A 22,900-nucleotide genomic window follows, 5' to 3' on the forward strand; every position below is an offset into this window, starting at 1 on the left:
GACTTGATCATTATACCATGTAGACACATGGAAGCAACACACTGTAGTCCATAAATATATATAATCATTATGTGTCCATTTTAAAAAAGAATATGTAATTCCATCTTGAATCATCTCACTTCAAATTCATGATTAGGAAATGCAAGCTGGCCCCGTACTTTGCTGAGAAATCATTCTCTTCTTCCCATTCATTCCCTTCTCCAGATAATTATTTTATATCCACTTTCTACTTGAATGAATAATAACCTCCCTTCATCTTCATTTTTAGCTGATAGTCTTACTCCTTGTTTAGTTGAGAAAGTCAAAGAAATAAAAGAAAGAACTTCGGGAAATTCACATGTGCAAACATTAACATCTCCATAAATAGCTACCTCTTCTGTTCTGAAATGCACCCATTTTTTTGTTCCTACCCAGGCCTTTGCTTTTGAAACAGCCCAATTATTTCTCATCTACACAAAAATAGCACTCTAGAAATTCTGTCTCTATTTCATATTGTCAATTTTTCTATGCCATTATTTATTTCATCTCAAAACAATAGCAAATTAATATCTACAATAGCAAAAGAATCTTTTTTCTTCATCCCATGAGCTAATGCCCATTTATCAAATTTAATTTCACTACTCATTAGAATCTGTTCTTGTGTAGTGTATCAATTACTTCTACTGAATCTAGTGGTTCTCAACTTATTTTGTCTTCTACCACCATTTGACATAGTGGATCGCATCCTCTTTCTGGACATATTCTCTTCACTTAACTCTCTGTATGTCATGATCTCTTGGTTTTTCTTCCAACTTATTGCCCCCACCCACACTTTTTCAGGATCTGTTACTGATGCTTTCTTTTCTCAAAATTGCTTAAGTGTAGAGTGTTACACAGCTCAGATCATGCAACAGTTCCAGCTAGAAATCTAATACACATTTCAAGAATCACAAGTTCTTAACTGAGCTGCTGATGGTCATCACCATGGCTTTTTGTCCTCTGCAAGCCTACAATCAAGCATCCAGGGCTGTGGTCAGATCTGAGGCTTGACTGTGGATAGATCTATTTCCTGGCTCACATGGTGTTTGGTATCATTCAATTCTTCATAGGATGAGAGTAAGAGCCTCTGTTACTTGGCAAGAGTTTGCCCTCAGCTGCTTTCCACATAGGCATTTATCAAATGGCCACATTCCTCAAAGCCAGAAAGGGCTTTACCTTACAGTCATATGTAATGTTATGACAGAATTGACATCCTTCAGCCTTTGCCCTATTCCACTTGTTATAAACAAGTCATGGCCTCCACCCACACTCAAAGGGAAGGAATATCACAGGGCATCTTTACTAGAAGGCAAGGCTCATGGAGCCCATCTTAGAGTTTTCCCATCACACTTGACTACCCTATTTAAGATTGTAACCATCACCACTACTAATCCTTCTGATCCTCTTCTAGTAATACTTACCAACTTCTAATATACTGTATAATTTATGTTTGTAATGTGATTATTGTGGGTAAATGAGTTAATAAACCCCCTTTCCTCACGGCATGGGAATTAGATCTTCAGTTAAGCTTCTGGCTCTGTTTCCCTGAAAAGACCTAAAGATGGTGTCAACTGTGTTACGAAGCACAGTCGCCTGTGCTAATAATGACCCTTGATTAGTAAATTCCAACAGAATGGGAGCGAACTATGAATGAACTACGGGTACCTGGCAGACATATTATATTTTGGGCTTATCTGAATGTCATGAGTCTTATAACTAGCATGTCTCTTGCAAGAAACACTGAAAGTTATGCCTATAGAATTATTAAAGGCAACATTCATTCCTGTGGGGCATGAAGTTTTTTTGTTTTTTTTTTCATAAAGTTTTAAGGCAAAGCTGCGTTGTCCAGTAGTTCTTGCACTTGCCCCATGTGCCTCACTTTGCTACTTCTGTTATCTGCTGTGTGGCTGCTGCAAGGACTCAACTGGGAGGAGTATCTAACACTGGTCTTCTAGTAAGCTGTGGTTTCTGTTCTAGATCCTTCTTCATAGACCGTGTAGCCCATTGAATCTAAATGCGTAGTAGAGACCAAAAAGTCACCCTAATAGACTTTATAATGGTTACCTATCTTCCTTTCTTAGAACATTAACTTCACTAGGATAGGGACTTTTGACAGTTTTGTTTCCCAGTGGTGCTGGTAATACCACACCCTCTTTTGTTCTGTAATCTAGAAATGTAGTTGCTCCCTTTCTTCATTGACTTACTCTCTCCTGTTTGGCTTCTTAGCTCGTTCATCACAGATGTAACAAATGTTCTGCATTAAATTATCTTGTTTTAATTATCCAGGACAGTTTTTACTTTCCTGGGTGATACCTGATTGTCAGAGAGCCCCCAGTGTCTGATTAAGTTCAAAATTCCAAATCTCTAGGAGAGTATTTAATTGGCTTATATTTGGTTATGTGTATACTCCTGAATTTGTGAGCTATGGACAAAGAAACAGGGTCATGTAGTAAAGGTATAGCTTATGGGACCAGTGAAAGGCTGTCCCAAAGAAAGAGACAGCATTTTGAGCTAGGCTAAAGCATTTAATATTCTAATTGTGCTATCAAATATTATATTAATATATTTAAGCAAAACTGGCCTGTATAAAAATACATATGTATTTTATATATGTATAAGCAAACTTTGTTAGTTCAGAAATCATTTTTTTCCTGCTAAAACAATCAGGTCTAATTTTTTTTTTTTTTTTTTGGACATGGAGTTCCGCTGTCATTGCCCAGGTTGGAGTGCAGTGGTGAAATCTGGACTCACTGCAACCTCTGCCTCCCAGGTTCAAGCAATTCTCCCGTTCCAGCCTCCCAATTAGCTGCGATTATAGGCATCCGCCACCATGCCTGTCTAATTTTTTTGTATTTTTAGTAGAGACAGGGTTTCACCATGTTGGCCAGGCTGGTCTGGAACTCCTGACCTCAAGTGATCCACCCACTTCAGCTTTCCAAAGTGCTGGGATTACAGGCATGAGCCATGGTTGAATATTTTCCAGTGGTCATCTCCAGAGTTCTTCAATTTCATACTTATATCTGCAAAGTAATTAAGTGATATAAACCAGAATGTGTGTGTGTGTGTGTGTGTGTGTGTTGAGTGTGTGTGTGTTTAGTGTGTATATGTGTGTGTACTTCAATTTCCATTTAGGCTCAATTCCTTCTGAGACTTCTATTTACTGTAATACATTATCAAAGCATCAGATATTAAGAATAATGCTCGAATGCTACCAGACTGTGGTTCTACCTGGTACAAAATAAATGGATTATTCATCTTAGTAATTACACACATTTTGCTACTTTACTATTGCATGCCTTAATTTTTCACATATATGAATCTGATTTTCTTAACAAGGAAGACTAATTGTCTAGTCTTGAATGTATTAGGATTCTTTGTACCGTAGTGGGAACATCAATAAATACTTTTTTGATAACCAGTTTTATCATTAAGAAAAATTAATTGCAGTGGATTTCATAGACATCATTTATAGGGATCATCTAAGGGACCTTGGGTCAGCCAAAAATATGAATGTTGGGTTTTAGCTAATCATTTTACAAAATGTGATAACAGCACAATTATATTAAATTGTTGAAGGCTTCAGCCACACTTACTAAAAGATTAAGGATAAATTCACAATGGAATATAATCACTTGTCTTCTAGCTGGGAATAAATACTGACAGGTGCAATGTTGTGGAAAGATTGTTTATCAAACAATACTTTCTAAGTAAGGATTAAAAACCTTTCTTTAGACATTCTTCCTAAGAGAAATTGTATAAACCTAAAGTTCTCAAGCTAAATTTAAGAAACCATTGAACCTATGATATTGTCATAATTCTTTCCTGATTTCACATCTGGGGAAGTATTTTGAGAGAAGAGAGTTTCCTACCCCTCTCCCAGATGTGACTATGGATCTGGAAAATTTGGGGAAATAGATGTTCCTCATCTTTCAAATACCACCACCCCTTTTATGTCCCTCCCTCACATTCTTGTAACTCTGTTTCTAAATATTCACAGCCTTCATATTTACCCAAGATTTGCTCTAACAAAGTCTATTCCATACTCCATCCAGGTGAGAATGACTTTTTGTGGAAAAGAGTGTCATACTTCAGAATTACCTTTTTAAATATCCTTCTGTCCTGATTAAAGTTATCATTTCCTCAAAACAAGAGATATGGGATAGCAGGAAAACAATGACAAATTAAAGTGTCATACATTCTAAATAACAAAATATTTTTCATTTATCTATAGGTATTTTAATCTTTGGGAGATTTTTATTTATTCTAATAGTCTTATCCTCAACTTTTTGTTTCCATAGTTACGCTTCTCCCTCTTTCCACACTTACACACAAGTGCAGGCTATATTCTGTCAGCTGCTTCTTCACTCCTAAACCCACTGCAGTTTGAATTCCACCCATACATCACTAATATTCTATCCTTAAAGTCAGATATACCTTCCCGTTGTTAAGTTCAGCAGCCATTATTCAGCTCTTCACATGACTGTTTCAAAAAATTTTACACATGAACATTATTTCTTGAAAAAATAGGAAAACAACCCTACCTTCATGGTATGTGTGGCACCTAACGCTCATCCTATTTTTCTGGCCAACCCTACATAGTCTTGTAGGTTCTTTGGTGTCTTTAAATATTGGAAAGGAAGGTTATCCATACTCATTTGTTAAACCGTGTTTTCCACTGAGCATATCGATTTATGTATCCTCCCTTTTAATCAAAGAAAGAACTTAGAGTCTTGCAAAGAAATCAGAGAGTAAAACAGGACATTTTCATACATTGCAGTGATTGGTATTATAGAAACAAGGATTATCAGATTGCCTCCTCACTTTAAGCTCTTGAGTGACTGCACTTCGCTCAAGTCAAGACTCCTGAGAATTGCAGAGCAACTTTCTGATGGCTTCTACATGCCCATGCAGCATCATTTCCTGTCATTCTTCCAAATACAGCCTGTGTTGTAGCCCAGAAATAGCCATGGGACAATATGTGTCTTGTGTGTCACCACTCTCAAGTTCAATGTTTATAGCAAGTGTCATTAATTGTATGCATCCCTCATTCCCACAGAACTTGGTTGAGGAGCAAGGAGAAATTTCTACTTTTTGAAGGGCGGAACAAAAGACTCATAAGCCTCCACTTGCCCTTACCAATGGTCTAGATGGGAATGGGAATTTTTCTTTACTCAGGTATTCCCAATGAATAGAAATTGGCCTTACGCCACAACAGCTAATGATTTTCTCGTCTAATTTCACATCAGCTACATTAATGCTTATAGTTTCTTCTGTTTGAAGCAGTCTGTTATTCTGCATGCTTGACTAATTCCTTTCTTCTTTTTAAGACTTCACTTACTTCAGTTTCTCTAAGAGGCTTTATTTGATCTTCCTCTTCCCTCAATACATTCTCTGACTAATATAGGCATTCATTCTCTGTGTACTTCTTGCACTTTTCTATCAGAGAACCTTTTGGGTTGTCATTCGTATCTCTGCCTCTACCACAAAGTCAATTTTGAATTGACTTATCTCCAGTGTCTAGTATGGTTTGGTATATATGGAAATTTTTTATTCAATGAAAAAATGAATAATTTTCATTCACTGGTAGTATTTAAAGCAATATAATAAAGTGATATAATTTGGTCATGTTGGGGAAAATATTTTGTTATTACTTTTCAGAATATACTCCTTTTCTGTATTTTTGTCAACAGTATATTGCAATTGAAATGGAACTGTTTCACTGTGAATGTGTCTGTCTGTGTTTGAGGATTGTCAGAAATGACTTTGGTGGTGAATGCTAATGGAGCAGTGGCTATTCATATGTGTAAAAGGATATGCTGTCTCTCTCTCTCTCTTTCTCTCTGTATGTGTGTGTGTGTGTGTGTGTATGAACTCTCCATGTCATATATGAACAAAATATAACTATAACTTGGAGACTATCCTTGTTTTATCATATTTTATTTTTTAGCATTTGAAATTTTAATGAATTTTAAAGAAAAAAATATCCACTTTCAACTTGAAAATGTATTGTAAATATAATTACATATAATTATTTGCATTGTTTTAAATAGCTATTTAGCATTTATTAGTACTGATAAACATATCTTTCTCTACTGTTGGAGATTTAATTTGTTTTTCACTTTTTTTGTTTGTTTGTTTGTTTTTGTTTTTTGGGGGGGATAACCAGTGCTGTGAGATGAATGTTCTAATAAACAAATTTTTTCAGGCTGGGCACAGTGGCTCATGCATATAATCCCATTACTTTAGGAAGCCAAGTGGATGAATTGCCTGAGCCCAGGAGTTTCAGACCAGACTGGCCAATATGTTGAAACTGTGTATCCACAAAAAGTACACAAATTAGCCAGGCATGGTCGTGCATGCCTGTAATCCCAGCTACTCAGTGGCTGAGCGGGGAGGAATGATGGAAAATAGATTCCTAGTATGGGCTGAGGAATCAATGGGAAGCCAGAAAATAGGTCAATTTAACTATGGAATATGCTTTTTAGAAGCTTGACTTTCAAGAGGAGAAAAGGAATGCTAGCTAGAAGCAGGATGAAAGGGCAGGTTGAGAGAATCTTAAGCCTATTTAAAGGTAGAAAGTGAGAAGTGCTAGGTTCAAGAAAGAAAGAAGGCATTTGACATGAAGCCAGGTATATTATGAAGGAATGTGATATTGGGTCTTCAGTACAGGAGAGGAATCATCAACTGAAGACCCCCTTACCATGGAAAGTAGATATAAAACAGGACAAATATGAAGTATGGGGATGCATATGTTTGGGGCTACAAGAATTTGAGAAAGCTCTGTTTTATAACTTCTATTTTCTGTTGAAGAATGCAACATCATTTGTGGAATGTGAGTAAACTTCAACTCATTTTCTATGAACTTCAATGACAATTTAAAAAAAAAAAAATCTACCTCATCAGAGAATATAAGAAACAAGATTTTATCAGTAGTTGTTTCTCCAAAATGTCAATATATAAAACATCTCTTGGAGACTGTTTTAATAACAGCGGTTCATCAGAACAAATGTATTCATTAGTTAAACAAATGTCTATTGAGTACCAAATATAGCCTATTCAGTTTGGAAAAAATGCTTATTTATTTTAACCACTTGAAGCTATTATGTAAAACCAGCATCCTTAGAGAGCTAACGCTGGAATGTGTAATCACTTTGGCATAAAACTTAGTCCCTAAAAATTCAGTTTGAATTATTGCATGATTTCTTTATCTTTAGTAAAAGAGAATTTGTGATGAAACAGAGGAGTCATTTAATGAGCTTTTTTTTAAGCCTTCAGTGATGTATTCAAGGAACATGCTTTTGTTTTCCATAGTAAGACATCTCTTAATCATATTGGACAGTTTCATTGTATGTGCAATAAAGGAAATGAACAATGGAAACATTTATGTAGTGTCTGATTGTCTGGGGATGATGACCTAGTATATGCATACCTATTATTTAATGCTTTGGGGAATTCCCTTCTTTTCCTCCATTATTCCTTTAATCTCTGGTTTCTGTACTAATCCTAAGGAGGAAAATACAAGCATTTGTGCTATTTCTGGATTGGCAAATTAGACTTGTACTTAGGAATTAAATAATATTTTTAATTAACTAAAAATAAAAGTGGTTAAATTATCATGAGTAATCATTGCAGCATTTTCTCATTTTTAATAAAGAAAATTGTTCATAACTTTGGACACTCAGAACATATATATGAAACTCCCCATTTGCAGGTTTGTGATGGTAGTCTTGGAATATTTATGGTGCACAATATCTCTATGATGCTGATTTATTTTTACTGAACCTCTTGGGTTGCATATTGCCTTGCCAAGTTGAGGGAGGATCAGAAAAAGGAAGGAAGACTGAATGCAATTTTGTTCCCTGTTGAGCTAATTAGGAATCCAGGACTAATTTAGAAGTCTGCAAATCTCAAACTCCCTATCAGCCAGTTAGACTAGCTTAGGCTCTAATTTAGACTATCCTTAGCATTTCCCCTGGTCAAAGGTAAAGAGAGGTATATTATTCCCAGACCTCAGGGAAAACAACAACAACAAAAAAAGAGATAGGTAGTGATGACGACATTGGGAATCTGGTAGAGTAGGAGATTAGTTGGTGCGGAGGACATCTTTCACTGTAGTTAAAGAAAAAGGAAACAAAAAATTTGTAGTGGAATGTATCATATAATATACAATAACCTAATCTACTAAGAAACTGGAACTTCAAGGTGATCTAGAATACATTCTTATCCACAGGCTAACCTTTAGTTTTAATTTCCTAGACTTGAAGATGCTTTCTTTTATAGTCTAAGAATGAGATATATGTTTTTTTCAAGATACTAAGTCAATTAAAATTAGTTATACATTTATCTCTTTAAGAATGAGTAAATACTGCCCAGGTGCGGTGGCTCAAGCCTGTAATCCCAGCACTTTGGGAGGCCGAGGTGGGCGGATCATGAAATCAGGGGATCAAGACCATCCTGGCTAACATGGTGAAAACCCATCTCTACTAAAAATACAAAAAATTAGCCAGGCGTGGTGGTGGGCGCCTGTAGTCTTAGGTACTCAGGAGGCTGAGGCAGGAGAAAGATGTGAACCCAGGAGGAAGAGGTTGCAGTAAGCCAAGATCATACCATTGCACTTCAGCCTGGGCAACAGAGTGAGACTCCATCTCAATAATAATAATAATAATAGTAATAAGCAAATACTTTATTGTCTTTGATTAAGTCAGGAAGAAAGTACTGGTCTCATCATCAATCTATTTATAGTACACCATTATTTCTATAGAATATAAAGATTTGCATTCTTTGCATTGACGTTTATTAGCTTTTGTTCCAGACTATACCCTTATGGGAGGGATTAGGAGTGGGGTAATGGTGTTTTGCAGTGCTTTTAATACATAAACTATACAAAGTCAGATGTGAGATAAAAAAAGATAAACAATCTATAGTCTCTTTTTTAGAGGAACTTACAAAAAAGGGAGAGAATGTTCATAAACAATCAACAAAGATGTGAGGTGGTCTTTTATATATTCAAATATATTTTGAACAGATCATTGCCTGATTCTAAAAATCAAGTGGGCAGACAAAGGTAGACATTGGGAATGTTTATTTTCTCTCACATTTTTGCATTATATCCTTCTAACTATTGTACAAATTTAAATTATATATATGTATTTTATTTTCCCTTCTTTCTAACTCTCACGGTAACTTATTATATATACACCATTTTGTCTCTCAGACAAGGTTTGCTAGGAGATCTGAATAAAATGTTTTTACGAAAGGACAAAAGAACAAAATTACTTCTAGCTCAGAAGAGTGGAGGGAGGTTTCAAGGATGAGAGGTTGTTTGATTTATGACCTAAATTATGGAGATGCAGGGGAAGATCATTCCATATTAAAAGAATCAAAATCTCATAAGCAGGAAAGTGGAAGTTTAGAAAATGATTAGAAAGTATCAGGTTGCCTAGACTATAAATGGAGAGAGTAGTGTGAGATAAAACTGGACAAGTGGCTTAGAGGTAATTGTGGGCATTTTTGTTTATTACAGCCCTGAAATTTTCCATGCTTTGAAAAAATATACAGATTGCACATTTTTGGAGTTAGTATATTTCTGGCATTTGATGACTGCTAAAAAATCCCCTTATTTGACTAAACAACTCAATGGTTTTTATATTACTACTTTAAATATTTAAAATCTAATTTAAATCTTAATTGGCATGTGTTTTGATCACTGTGTAACTTCTCTCTTTGAATCTCTCCAGCCACGATCGTGCAAACTCATCTCAGCTTAGTGTCAAATGACATTTACATTATCCATAGCTATCAGTCATACGCCAACACTAGAAAAACAGAGATTCTTCCAATTCCCAAACAGAGAATAAAATACATGGATCTGGATTGATTTAACTTTTTGCTCTAACTTGTGGTAAAAAGAAACTCTAGCTCATAAGATTTCTAAGTAACCAGGGTCTATGAATTTTAACCAGATGCTCTTTTGGGTCTACAGATATAATAATAGAAGAGTCTAGAGAATAATGCTGTAGCTGCTTAGAAGAACAAAGAAACATTGATAAATATTTATCACCCAGCTCTATAAAGAGCTTGGATTTAATTTGAAGATGTTCATTTTCCTGATGATTTGGATTTACTGAGTAGGATTATAAAAGCAATCCCTTGATATCTGACCTATGTATATTAATAAGTTATATATTAATATGAAAGAGATTTTTAATATGTAAATCCTTATATTTTAATGCATATACAATTATTAATAAAAAATAATAGAATAACCATTTAAAGTGATATATGAAATTTCTTTCAGCTGCCCCCACTCACATATTCCCCAGTTCTTACCAATAATGCTTATTTTTTGACTTAAAATCTGTCTCATATCTTAGATTAATGAACTTGGTAAAATATTGCAGTAGCATTCATCATTATGTACACTTAATGTCGTTTATCTTATTTCTGTATTTCTAAAGATTAAATCATTTTATTGTTTTAAAATAACTAATATAATTATTAGGTGACATTGTTTCACATATTTATTTTATATTTTGTATATGAAGATTATCGTGTGTTTTCCCCTGAAGTTTTTTACCCAGCAATGGGGAAAGTGGTAATCACGTAAATATTTAGGTCCTTCTCTATTTCTATCTCAGTTTTATTGATTACTCCTAGAAATGCTTAACTCCTTTATCCGATGTAGTTTCTAACTTAATTATTTGGTGGTCAATTTAACAGTCTTGGTTTCTGGGACCAATATGCCTAGGTTAGATACTGGATCTTTACACCCAACAGTTAGCAGCTTAGCCTCACCAATCTTTTGTATTCTTCCTCCAGCATTTAGTTTTCAGACTATTGATGTTACCATTTACCAATGATAATTTGATTCCAAATACTGTGGTTAAAAAGTAAGCCCAATTTTACCCTACCACCTTGTGATGTGAAGTACTTGTCTATGGATGGAATTAGGATTTAAATTTAGTTCTCACTATCTGGAAGATCCATCCATTAACTAGACGATCTTTAAATTTCTTCTAATTCTACTTGAGTTCAAGAGATCATGTGTAGTAATCAGAATCCTAAAATGGTCCTTCATGATTTTCTGCCCTAAACTTAGATTTGTGAATATGATAACATATCATGCCCTGAATATGTATGACAAAGATGAAACTAAGGCTACTGATAAATTGATTTTAAATTAATCAAAAGAGAGATATTTTTAGGGCAAAATCTAATTACAGTCTTGAAGAGCAAAAGGTAAGGTTTCTTCTGGTAACAGAAGAGGATGTCTCAGAGATTCCAAGTTTAAGAAGTATTACTTGTGGCATACTCATAAGATTGAGGGAGGAGAATATGTGACAAGGAATGTGGGCATCCTGTAGAAGCTGACAGACAGCAACAGGAAACTCAGTCTTAACCTCAGGGAACTGAATTCTTCCAAAAACTAAATTAGCTTAGAAGCTGATTCTTCCTCAGAGCCTACAGATAAGAGCCCAGTCTGGTCTATACCTTTTGACCTTGTGAGACCTTAAGCCAAGAACTCGTCTACGTCTACCTGGACTTCTGACTTATAAAACTATGTAACAATAAATGGGAATTTTTTAAGCCATTACATTTGTAGTATTTTTGTTACACGGTAGTTTTGGGGAAACTCACAGTCAAGAGATAAAGAAAAAAATTATGAGAGTCCAGTAAATGTCTTCATCTTTGACTCATCATGTCAGTTGTCTTCCTTTACTAGGATGGAGGGAAGGACACACTAAAGTCACAAGAAGAGAACTTTGCTTTCCCATAGTGATCATCATTTCCTAAAGACTGTCTACTCTGTGTCTTCCCTAGTCTTTACTTGTGTGATAGATGTTGCCATGTTGGCTTGATACCAAGTCCTACCAAAGTGAGTGCATTCTATCTCTAGGATATTGACTTTTCCTGATAGGAACTGACTGATTTTCCCTGATACTGACCATTTCTTCTTTCAGCAACATGTATTCAATATAGCAGTTAGTTAAAGCTCATTGGAATCTAGATCCAGCTGATATAATGGACAAAATGTGTTTAATAGATGGAGAAAGATCTAGTTCAAATTTTGCTTTCACTATTTGCAATTCCTATAGTCTAAGGAAATCAATTAACTCCACTGAACTAGCTTTCTCATTTTGGAAAAAAATCACATAGATGTTATAAGAATTAAATAATAAAATGCTAAAACAATAAAACAATGTCTTGAAGCTTCTAATGTGGATCTGAGCATATTGCATATGTTCAGGAATTGTTGGTATTTATTTCTTCATTTCTTTAAAAATGTCTTAGATCTCTGAAAATTACCCTATAGATTATAATTTTAAAAAGGCAGCATCTGTATTTATTACAAATGTGGAATATGAGAGAGAGAGTGATTGCAAAATTTATTAGAATATAGTATTTATTTTATATAACATTATCAGGTTGATTTTGCTTTTTAGCCTTAAGAAAGACTAAGTTACGTCCATGTACAAGACAAAAAAATACCAAAGATCAGTCTTCATCTCTGCACCTAAGTGCAACTGGCAGCCTATGTGTATGAAAGAAAATCATAGAAGGAAAATTTGTAGAACAAAATGACTGAGATAGAAAAATGTGTCCTCAATAGGTTCAACTTCTCTCAATTCTTGTCAGATGAAGTCTGGACACTAAAAATTATCAGATAAATTACAAAAACTAAATTAAATTTAAATTTCAAACAAGCAATTAATTTTTTAGTATATGTTCCAATATTGCATGACACATATTTATACTAAAAATATATTTATCATTTTTCTGTAATTCAAACTTATCATCCTGTATTTTTATTTTTTAAATATGGCAAGCCTAATATGAAGAGACCTAAGGCACCAGGTATTTAGCATATATTGAATAAATAGATGTTTATTTCATTATATTACCCCTTTGATGTAGCTTGATTGTTAGGAAAAAGCATGTTATTCTTTTTGAAATTTCTATTGGCAGCAGAAGTTATTATTTCATAATGAGTGGCAGCAGAAGTTATTATTTCATAATGAGTTGCAGCAGAAGTTATTGTTTCATAATGAGTTAAAACAATGACAAAAGATAAAGCAACAAGGTACTTTCAAGGGAAAATGTTAATTTCGAAATGCATGGATAAGGAAATACACATGTGGAAACAGCCGCTGTTCTTACGTGTCCTAGACAAAATCGTAAGGTCTGCATTTAAGGCTAAAAACCAGTGAGGCTCATTAAACAGTGTCGTTCAGTTCAAGAGTGTTCAAAATATGTTCACCTACATATTTTTAATAAGTAAGTGTACTTAATAAGTGTACATAATAAGAAACACCTACATAGAGTTGATTGATAGCAAATGAAATTATAAAACACTCTGATTGATTTACAAATTATCCTCATTGGCTTACTGACATAAATGGTGTTTTAAACTCATACTGAAATGTCAACCTTGAAAAGGTAAATTATACAGGCACACTGCTTTCAGATAACAACACAAATTGCTGTAGGGTTCTTTTGAGCGATGTAGAGAACCACATATACACTATTGGATACTGAAGAGAGAATTATCTAACCTCCATACAGATTGCTAAATACGGTAACATGACTTAATTATTCCATTGTTTTCTTCAGCATGACTTTACTATCCCTGGAAACTCTAACCTAGGCAATTTGCTTAATATTTCATAACAGGAACTTCCCAATCAATCCATCTACAATGAAACTCATTAGCAGACACTATGTACGCTAAGTTTTAAAAAATCTTTTGCATCAAATATTATCTAACGCTTTCCATGGATCCTATATTGTTTGTTGCATATTGAGGTTTACCCAATCCTAGCCAAGACACTCTCATTGTGATATTTTCCTTTTGAATAGTAAGCAACAAACTCAAGTTTTTCTCATCAACAAGTTGTGTTGATGGTGCTTGGAGAGCAGGCATTCAACAACATTTAGCACACAGATCTAGAACCAGACTTCTTGAATTTAAGTTTTAGCTTTGCCAGGTACTACCTGCATGACCTTGAAAAGGTTATTTATTCTCTCTGTGCTTCTGTTTCCTCATCTGTAAAATGGGGTTAGATAATATTACCTACTTCAAAAAGTAATTATGTGCAATAATAAATTTACTTATGCAAACAACTTTAAATAGTACCTGCGCCTGGTGTATAGTGATGGGGGTACATATTATTAAAAGATACGTTGTCCTAGTACATGTATTTTTTTATATTTCAAATCTAACTATACTTATCACTTTCTGTGACATTTTATTGCATAAAAGGGATGCATTTTATTTATTGTAATAGAATGTAAAATTGGAAATTTTCCCTTAATTGGTGCAATTTGAACTTTCTCCAATTCTCTGAACATTGGCGTTAGAATTTCCTTCATTTTCCACAGATAATAATTTTAATTTATATAATTCTTTTTACCTTTGTGTTTTAAACTATTTCTATTGCCTTTAAATTATTAATAAAATCAAAACTAAAGAATTTTTTTTTTTTTTTTTTTTTTTGAGATGGAGTCTCACTCTGTCGCCCAGGCTGGAGTGCGGTGGCATGATCTCAGATCACTGCAAGCTCTGCCTCCTGGGTTCACACCATTCTTGTGTTTCAGCCTCCCGAGTAGCTGGGACTACAGGCGCCCACCACCACACTCGGTTAATTTTTTGTATTTTTAGTAGAGATGGGGTTTCACTATGTTAGCCAGGATGGTCTCAATTTCCTGACCTTGTGATCCACCCATCTTGGCCTCCCAAAGTGCTGGGATTACAGGTGTGAGCCACCCCGAGGAAAAATAATTTTTAAAATTATTTTAATTGATATATTAATATTATAGTGGTACATATTTTGGGAGTACATGTAATATTTTGATACCTGTGTATAATGTGTAATGATCAAATCAGGATATTTGGGATATCTGTCAACTCAAATATTTGTTTTCTTTGTGTTGGGAATATTAAACACAATTTTTTTTCTAGCTATTTCAAAATATACAATAAATTATTGTTAACTATAATTTTCACCTGGTACTTTTGAATACTGGAACTTATTCCTTCTGTTTAACTGTATTTTTGTATCCCTTAACAAACTCCTAATATAAATAATTTGAAATATTATTTTCTTTAAAAACACACACACAGGTGTGTATTGAAGAAGAAAAATTGCTCCAGACACTTGTTCTAAATGCCTTTGAAAAAGTTATTCAAAACTATTGAAATAAGGGTCAATACTGCTGAAATAAGGAGGGAAATTGACCTCGGCTCCAACGGAAAAAAAAGCAAGTGGGTTTTAAATGCTGGGATAAATTAATAGAAATGCACTGTAGGTCATTAAGGAAGAGGCTGGTCAATGTGATTAGGCCATCTATGTTTGCTGATGTGGGACTAATCAAAGTTAGGCTTCTACCCTCCCACAGAAACTAGGATAAATAAGGGCCCTGTCTTTCCTGAGGTACGGATTTCTGAGAAAGACTATATGGAGTTGTAAAATTGGCAAGAAGCTGAAAGAATATTCATATTTAGAGGGGCAGAGAAATAATTTACAATTGTGTTTTCTACCATAAATAATAAGAGAAAGGTTAGGAGGGAGGTTGAAGCCTACAGTCAGGAAGAAAGCCTGTCTACAGTTTGGTCAAGCTGAGGGGAACGTTAAGACTGTCTTGGTCAATATTTGTGTATTTGTGTTTATGTATCACTATCATTGAAAGGATAATTGTAGATGTATTAAACCCACAAGGGAAATGTTCATTCTAACTTTTATCTTGATTTATTCTTATAGAAACATATCTTTTAGTTTCCCTGCCTCTCATATTCTACCTTCTGAAACAGACTTTAAATTCTGTAGTTTCATGTGGTAAGATTCCAAATGTAAATTATTCTATTGGCAAAACAAACAAACAAACAAAAAAAACAAAAACAGAAACAAAAACAAAAAACACTCTCTAGATTTAACCCAAATATGTTCTACAGACATTGTAACAGAATTTTAGGCAAAATCTTAAAGAGTAACTAGGCCTTTCTTATTCCATAAATGACAGAAACACAGGAAATATAAGGAAAAGAAAGCCTGCATAAACTTCTTACCTTGCTTTGTACTACTTTCATCTGTTCTGGTGAAAATGTTTCTGAAAACACTGACATAAGCCTGACCCTCCGAAGAAGAAAGAACATGCAACATGGTAAACACAATTTCTCCACCCACACTCTCTGGTTCTCAGCTGCTGCTTCTGGAATCTACTTCCTATTGTTCTCTGTCTACTGTGTGGTGTGAATATGTGCAGATACGGAGCTGCACAACAAAATAATCTTTAGGGAAGTTCCAAGAATTGCAAAGCACATTTGAGACTGAGTTCATTCACAATGCTTACTTTAAAAAGGTGTTCAAAGGATCTTTCTTTGCCTAAATAATAAACATCTCATCACTTTTTATACTTTTTATATTTGTTTGAATACTTTTTTCTTTTTTTTTCTTTTTTACCAATTTGTTGTGTTTTACTAACACTTTTATTTACCAGTTTCTTAGATGGCCGTTTCTTAGTTGATCAGGTTTTAGGTCAGGGTGGGTTGCTTGTCATGCCCTTCAGTTTGGTTGTCATGTAATCATAGTATCAGGCGAGCTTTTTATCACTAACTAGTAACTAGACTCCAGTATTTTTTGTTGTCCTTGTTGTTTCTTTTAAATTAGGCAACTTCCAGTAGATAACAATGAGAAGTCGTCCTAATCTTCATCTTTAAATCATATATGCTCAACATATATTTTACTCATCTTTCACTTGATCAAATCTTCCAATAATATCATCTATGACTGGCCATTTATATCCTAGAACTGATTATTGTCTTTGTATATTTCTTATGTCCATGTCGAAGCAGGGATCTTGAAACAGCATTCTCACCTTTAACATCTGATGTAGATAATTCAAGACAGAGATCTTTATCTTCCTTTGCCACACTTAACTAGCAAAACTGCTTCCCTTTTGTTACTGACAGATTTGTTAATAAACACATGCTCATTATATGTCCTCCTTCAAATTCATTTTTAAAAAGTCCTGCTTATAAATACCATGTAAATGTAGTTTTTACAAGATCTATAAAATGGTATCTTACTATATAAAATCTTGTTGATTATTTCTAGACAGAGTATTATTCAACCACCCCAAACTGATAGAAATTTACCTTTTCCTTAAGAATTATTGCCTTGGGTTACAGAATCATTCCAATGTCTTTAAATCTTTATACATGAACAGTATTTTCCAGTGTGTAACCTGAATTCCTTATGCTTTCCCCTCTTGCTCAGGAAATAGAGAACAGTATATCATTTTCCTTTATTTAATATTTCTTTATAGTGTTTGAAGGCTATTTTAAACTTGCTCTTGAGGTCTCATCCACTAATAACAATGTTTCCAAGAATCTTTCTGTAAAGTAAACCAAAGGGCAGGGAAGAATAAGCCACCCTTGGTGGGGGATTTCTGTAGAAATTTATTTCTATAGAAATAAATTTATTTCTGATTTATCCTTTAAAATAAAATGATGCAGATTTTGCAGTCTGAACCACAATATTAGCTTGCTTACCAGTTTGTTCCATAAAAGTCATGTTTTGAATTACTTTCCAAAGTGAATTGCTTCCTTCTTCTATCCAAAGAGAGTTAAATTGACAAAAAGTCACCAGTGTGGTTTCTGGGCATTTCAACTGCATGTCCCCAAAGGTCTACAGCTATTGGTGCCTATAATAATCCCTATCTCTATTTTCCTTCTTTAGGATCTGTTTTCTGAAACAATAGTTAATTTAGTCTCTAAAATGCAAAATGAAACAGAGTGACCTATTTCTGATCATAACTACAGAAACAGGAACCAGTACTTTCCCATCTTTGTGTTAGTTGTCTATAAACAATTTGAAGATAATTTTTAATTATAGTACTCTAAACCAAATGTACTCACTATCGGATAAATGAGGAAACCTTAAAGTTCAACCTTATTGATAAAGCAAATAGTTGAATTCCATTTTAATTGATTAACACTCTAGTCATTCAATGGACACTTACTACACATTTGCCATTCTCTCAAAATTTTGCAAAATTCTGGGGACAAAAACACAACTGAAACAAGGTCTTTGTCTTCATTAAGGAAAACGTCAATGGGGAAGACAGTATGTGTACATAATTTCAATACAGTGAGAATCACGTTTAGATATATACATATATTATAGATTAAGAGAGATTATAAGAGAAATGTTGGATAAGACACAACTCAAAGGACCCAGGGGAGAGTCTCAGAGGAGGATCTCTTTGAGCAGAGGAGGATCTCTTTTTCTACAGATTTACAGAATCTATAGAAAGAAGAGGGAATCATTCAAGGCAGATGACATTTTTAGCAAATGGTATGATATGCTCAGAGAACTGCAAGTGTCTAAGCATAACAAAATCATAGGGTAGGAGAAGATTAGGAAAAGCTAAAACGGAAGAAGTAGGGAGAGGACAGATCTTTATAATTTTGTGTTGTAAATCAAGGGTCGGTAGCATGTCTTTTGTTTTTGTACTGCACACAAGCTAAGAATACTTTTTACACGTTAAAATTGTAGAATAAAAGTCAAAAGAAGAATAATATTCAGTGGCATATGAAATGATGTAAAATTCAAATTTCAATGTTCATAAACTTTTATTGAAACATAGCAACTCCTGTTTGTTTACAGACTGTCTGTGGTTACTTTTGCACCATCATGGCATAGTTGAGTAGTTTTGACCAAGACCACGTGGTCTGCTAAGCCTAAAATATTTACTATCTGTTCCTTTCCAGAAAAATGTTGCAGACCCCAGCTATAGAACAAGATTTAAGATTTTATGCTGTAAGAAAAACACAAAATCAAAACAAAACCAAAAAGAGACTGGGTTTTAAAGGTGGGTGTGTCATTAAGAGTTGTTTTGTAAACTTGTTCTCTTAAATAGCATATCTTGAAACTAATTTGCACGTAGGCAAGACCAATAGCCAAGTGAACTAAGTTATCAGCAGATAAAGGAGTCAAGATATTTTTGGACTTTCTCTGTGTGTGGAAAATGAGGAAGATATAGAGAAAAATGTGACACTAACCTTGGGAGAGATAGACATTTACACAGAATAAGGATCTTAGGAATGTCAAGGAAATAGCTATGTCCCCTTTGAGAAAGGTAATCATGAATCTCAATTTGGAAAATTAAAGTTATTATTTATTTGATAAACATAAATTTGTGGTCAGAAAGCAAGTGGATGGAAGGACTATTTTTAATCTCATTTTCAGAAGTTGTAGACAGTGGTGAAGTTTCAGGTGAAGATTATTTATTTTGACCTTTTATAATATTTTTATTGTTGTTATTTGTTTTTTGTTTTGTTTTGTTTTTTTGAGACGAAGTCTTGCTCTGTCACCCAGGCTACAGTGTAGTGGAACCTTCTCGGCTCACTGCAACCTCTGCCTCCTGGGTTCAAGCAATTCTCCTGCTTCAGCCTTGGAGTAGCTAGGATCACAGGCACATACCACCACACCCAGCTAATTTTTGTATTTTTAGTAGAGATGGGGTTTCATGATGTTGGTCAGGCTGGTCTCGAACTCTTGACCTCATGATCTGCCCACCTCGGCCTCCCAAAGTGCTAGGATTCCAGGCGTGAGCCACCGCGCCCCGCCTAATATGTTTTATAGCATCTTAAATTCTTATGTTTCATCAGAATCATCTGAGATGCGCCCAACCACATACTGCAGCAATGTGTGTTGTGTGGGTTTGAATTGCTTCGCTCTGAAGTCCATTTCCTGACTTTTTATGCTAAAGTGCATCCACAATGCTATATAATCATCACCACTATTTTCAAAACTTTTCCGTCATCCAAAGGAAAGAAAAAAAACCCTCTGTAACCATTAAGCAATAGCTCCCTAGTCCACCTCTCCCCGTTCCCTGGTAACCTCTACTCTCTGACGTCACTTTCGTAACTGCTTCCCCATATTCAAATCCCTCCCTCAGTCTCCCTGGAGAGGACGGTGTTTTTCTGCCTGGATCTTGGATGATATACATATCGTCAAAGAATCACTTCCTGTGACTTCAGGAAGAGAGTATGGTTCCCAATACCCAATCCAGCCAAGTGTTTACCCTATCAACCTGTGACTGGTAATTTAGATAGTTTCATGGTATCTTACAGATTTTAATATGTTTTTCATAAAACTTCTTAACAGTAGTCCCAAATAAAAAAGTAATAACCTCATGTGGAAATTTATATTTTTAAGGCTACTCATTCCCTTTCTCCTTCCCTGATGTCTCCAATTTATCTCTTAGAATTCTTGCCTTTTTCTTACCTTTTTTTTTGTGGACAGTTAATGTCAATCAAACCTACATGGCTATTTCTTAGAATAATAGTCTGATTTTATAATGGGATTCATGGTATAAAATTCCATCTATGCAATTATTTTATATTTTATAGCCTCTGTTTACCTTTAAAATGTTTTGTTCAGTTTTCTCCTAGAACTTCTTTACTCTTTTCTGCCTCTTTTACTGTAAATTACTTTCCTCCTACTTGCTGTTGCCAGGACTACCTACTTTCATGATAGCTTAAACCAGATGGAGTTTTTTCTTTAGTTTTGTGTGTGTATGTGTGTGTGTGTGCATGTGTGTGTGGTTTCCGTGTTTAAAGTTAAATATTGGTATAATTGCTGTGTTTTTATAGAGTACTGAAGTGTTGAATTGTAATTGAGGCAATTTTGTTGGGTAAAACTTCCTTTGATTCATATTCTACTCATTGGCAGATGTTTTAATCATGATTGTGTAGCACACATTCTTTAAATTTTAGCATAGACATTCCAATTTATAAAGGCAGAACTCTTTTCTTCATAATATACTTTGACATTCATTAACTGATCACTACCAGCTCTTCTCCAATCCACTTGTCCATCAAATTAGCAGTGGTGCAAGGCTCACATTTTTATGGCTCATATATTCTGATATGTTGATATGTGATTAAGGCAGTTTGGTTTACTAAAAAAGAACATTGGCACAAGAACAGTGGGGAGAAGGAGAGGAGGAAGAAGGGAGAAAAGGGAGTGTTAAAGCTATCTTTTACTTCTGAAACCTGTGACCTTGTGTAAGTCACTTAGCTTCGCAAGCCGTGTTTTCTAAAATACTTGTGGACACTTGTGGCGCCTCCACTTCCCATGTCTTGTAAGAAGGAGATTGGAGTTTCCAGCCAGAGTCTGGGGATACTGTTGTACAGAGTGAGCAAATGAATAATGTAGAGAGTGGGTGAGGGAAGGTTTTTTGCATTGAAAAGATCTCTTTGATAGTTGAGAAAACGAGAAGAAAATCTTCAGCAGGTAGGAGGATGAGAAATAAAAAATCGCTTAGAATTTTGTGAGAGAGATTGAAAACAGATACAATTATATGACAAATACAAGTTTGGGGAGAAATATGGAAAAATAGCAATTTTAAAGAGCATTTTAAGAGCATTTTGTTTTCTGTGCATAACCCACCTTTGGCATTTTTCTAACAATCTGTGATAAATATATAAGTAATTACTTTATTATTTTTTATTGTCAGATTTGTGTTACTTTGACCACTCATGTTATACCCAAGCCACAAACTTGCACAGCTTTATACCAGTTACATATGAAAAGAGGTGCGAAAGAAAGGGAAGAAATAGGTGTTGAAAATCACATTATTTCATTTTACCCTCACAGAACGCTGCAAGACAAGTAACATCATCCTCACAAATAATTTAGTAATGCCTAGAAGATCTATAATCTTAACTAGTTCTGACTAGCTCCAGTAGAATTTGCTTTGCAAAATGGAACATTCATATCAATTGATTGTGATCATTCATTATGCAAAACTGTTGAATAAACACTGATGCATGCTTTCTCAAATGGTGTGATGTTCAACACATTATTTGATCTTAAAACAAACTGACATTATAAAATAGAATACAAAATATGCATTGTGTTAAATACAAAAGGGAATTTCAAAGAAAGCTCATGAAATGAGGGATGCCCATTTGATCTATGCTTTAAGATAGGAAGAGAATGTTGGTGCCCAAGGAAGAATACATTGACTAGCACTGCTGGGGAACTGAGAGATAAGTATAGAAGCAGAGTCCATCAAACTATCCTATTCATAAGTTTTTATTGTCAAACAAAAAGGACAAAAAGATACTGGAAGTGGAGCAAGCTTCCCAATGAAATAGGACCACATTCCTGTCCTACGGCAACCTCCATTTGCCCTACTACAACGATCACACTGATATATTTAGGAATTATGGAGAAATTAGGCAGGGGAGTGGTGGGCAACCTATATTTTGTTTTGCTCCAGACAACTCTTCTGATGATGCTCTAAATTGAAAATGAGCTTGAACCTGGTTCACTATCATGATCCAGGACTCAATAAGCTGAAAAAGAGAGCTGAGCCATCCTGAATTAAAATAGCCGATTAAAACAACAAGCCAAAAATGAAAGAGTTAAGCTTTAATGCTGCAGTGTTATAAGCAAGAGTTTAACAGCAGAGAAAGTGATGACTTCCCTTGTTCCATTTCCCCCACGGAAGGACACACAGGTTGAGGACCAACAGGATGAGCACAGATATTGCGGTCTTCTCAATATTGAGGGAGACCCGAACAAAAGGCTCTAGGAGTTTCATGGATTCTGGGGCGGGGAGAGAGCAAAGGGGAAGAGTGAGGAGTGAGAAGTACTGTGGACCAAGTCAGAGTGGGGAAAAGTGTCTTTGAGATTTCTTCCCTTATAAGGAGGTTTCTGAAGAGCCACCTGAAAAACACTTCTGCACAAGGCCACAGATAAAGAGGCCCAGGAATGAAATTGCCTCAACTAGAAATGTAATTATGTCAAACAGCATGTCGCAAAAGAGGGCTTGAGTCTTTTACTGAAAATATCTTCAGAATCTATGATAC

The 22,900-nt window shown here is 34.8% G+C and overlaps 1 protein-coding gene across 1 annotated transcript in view; it reads left to right on the forward strand.

Moving 5' to 3' along the window:
* The window catches only part of AGMO (alkylglycerol monooxygenase), a 352,083-nt gene that overhangs the window by 295,745 nt on the left and 33,438 nt on the right, over positions 1–22,900 (forward strand). The window lies entirely within an intron of this gene.

Source organism: Chlorocebus sabaeus, chromosome 21 (genome assembly GCF_047675955.1).
Source record: "Chlorocebus sabaeus isolate Y175 chromosome 21, mChlSab1.0.hap1, whole genome shotgun sequence".
NCBI lineage: Eukaryota > Metazoa > Chordata > Mammalia > Primates > Cercopithecidae > Chlorocebus > Chlorocebus sabaeus.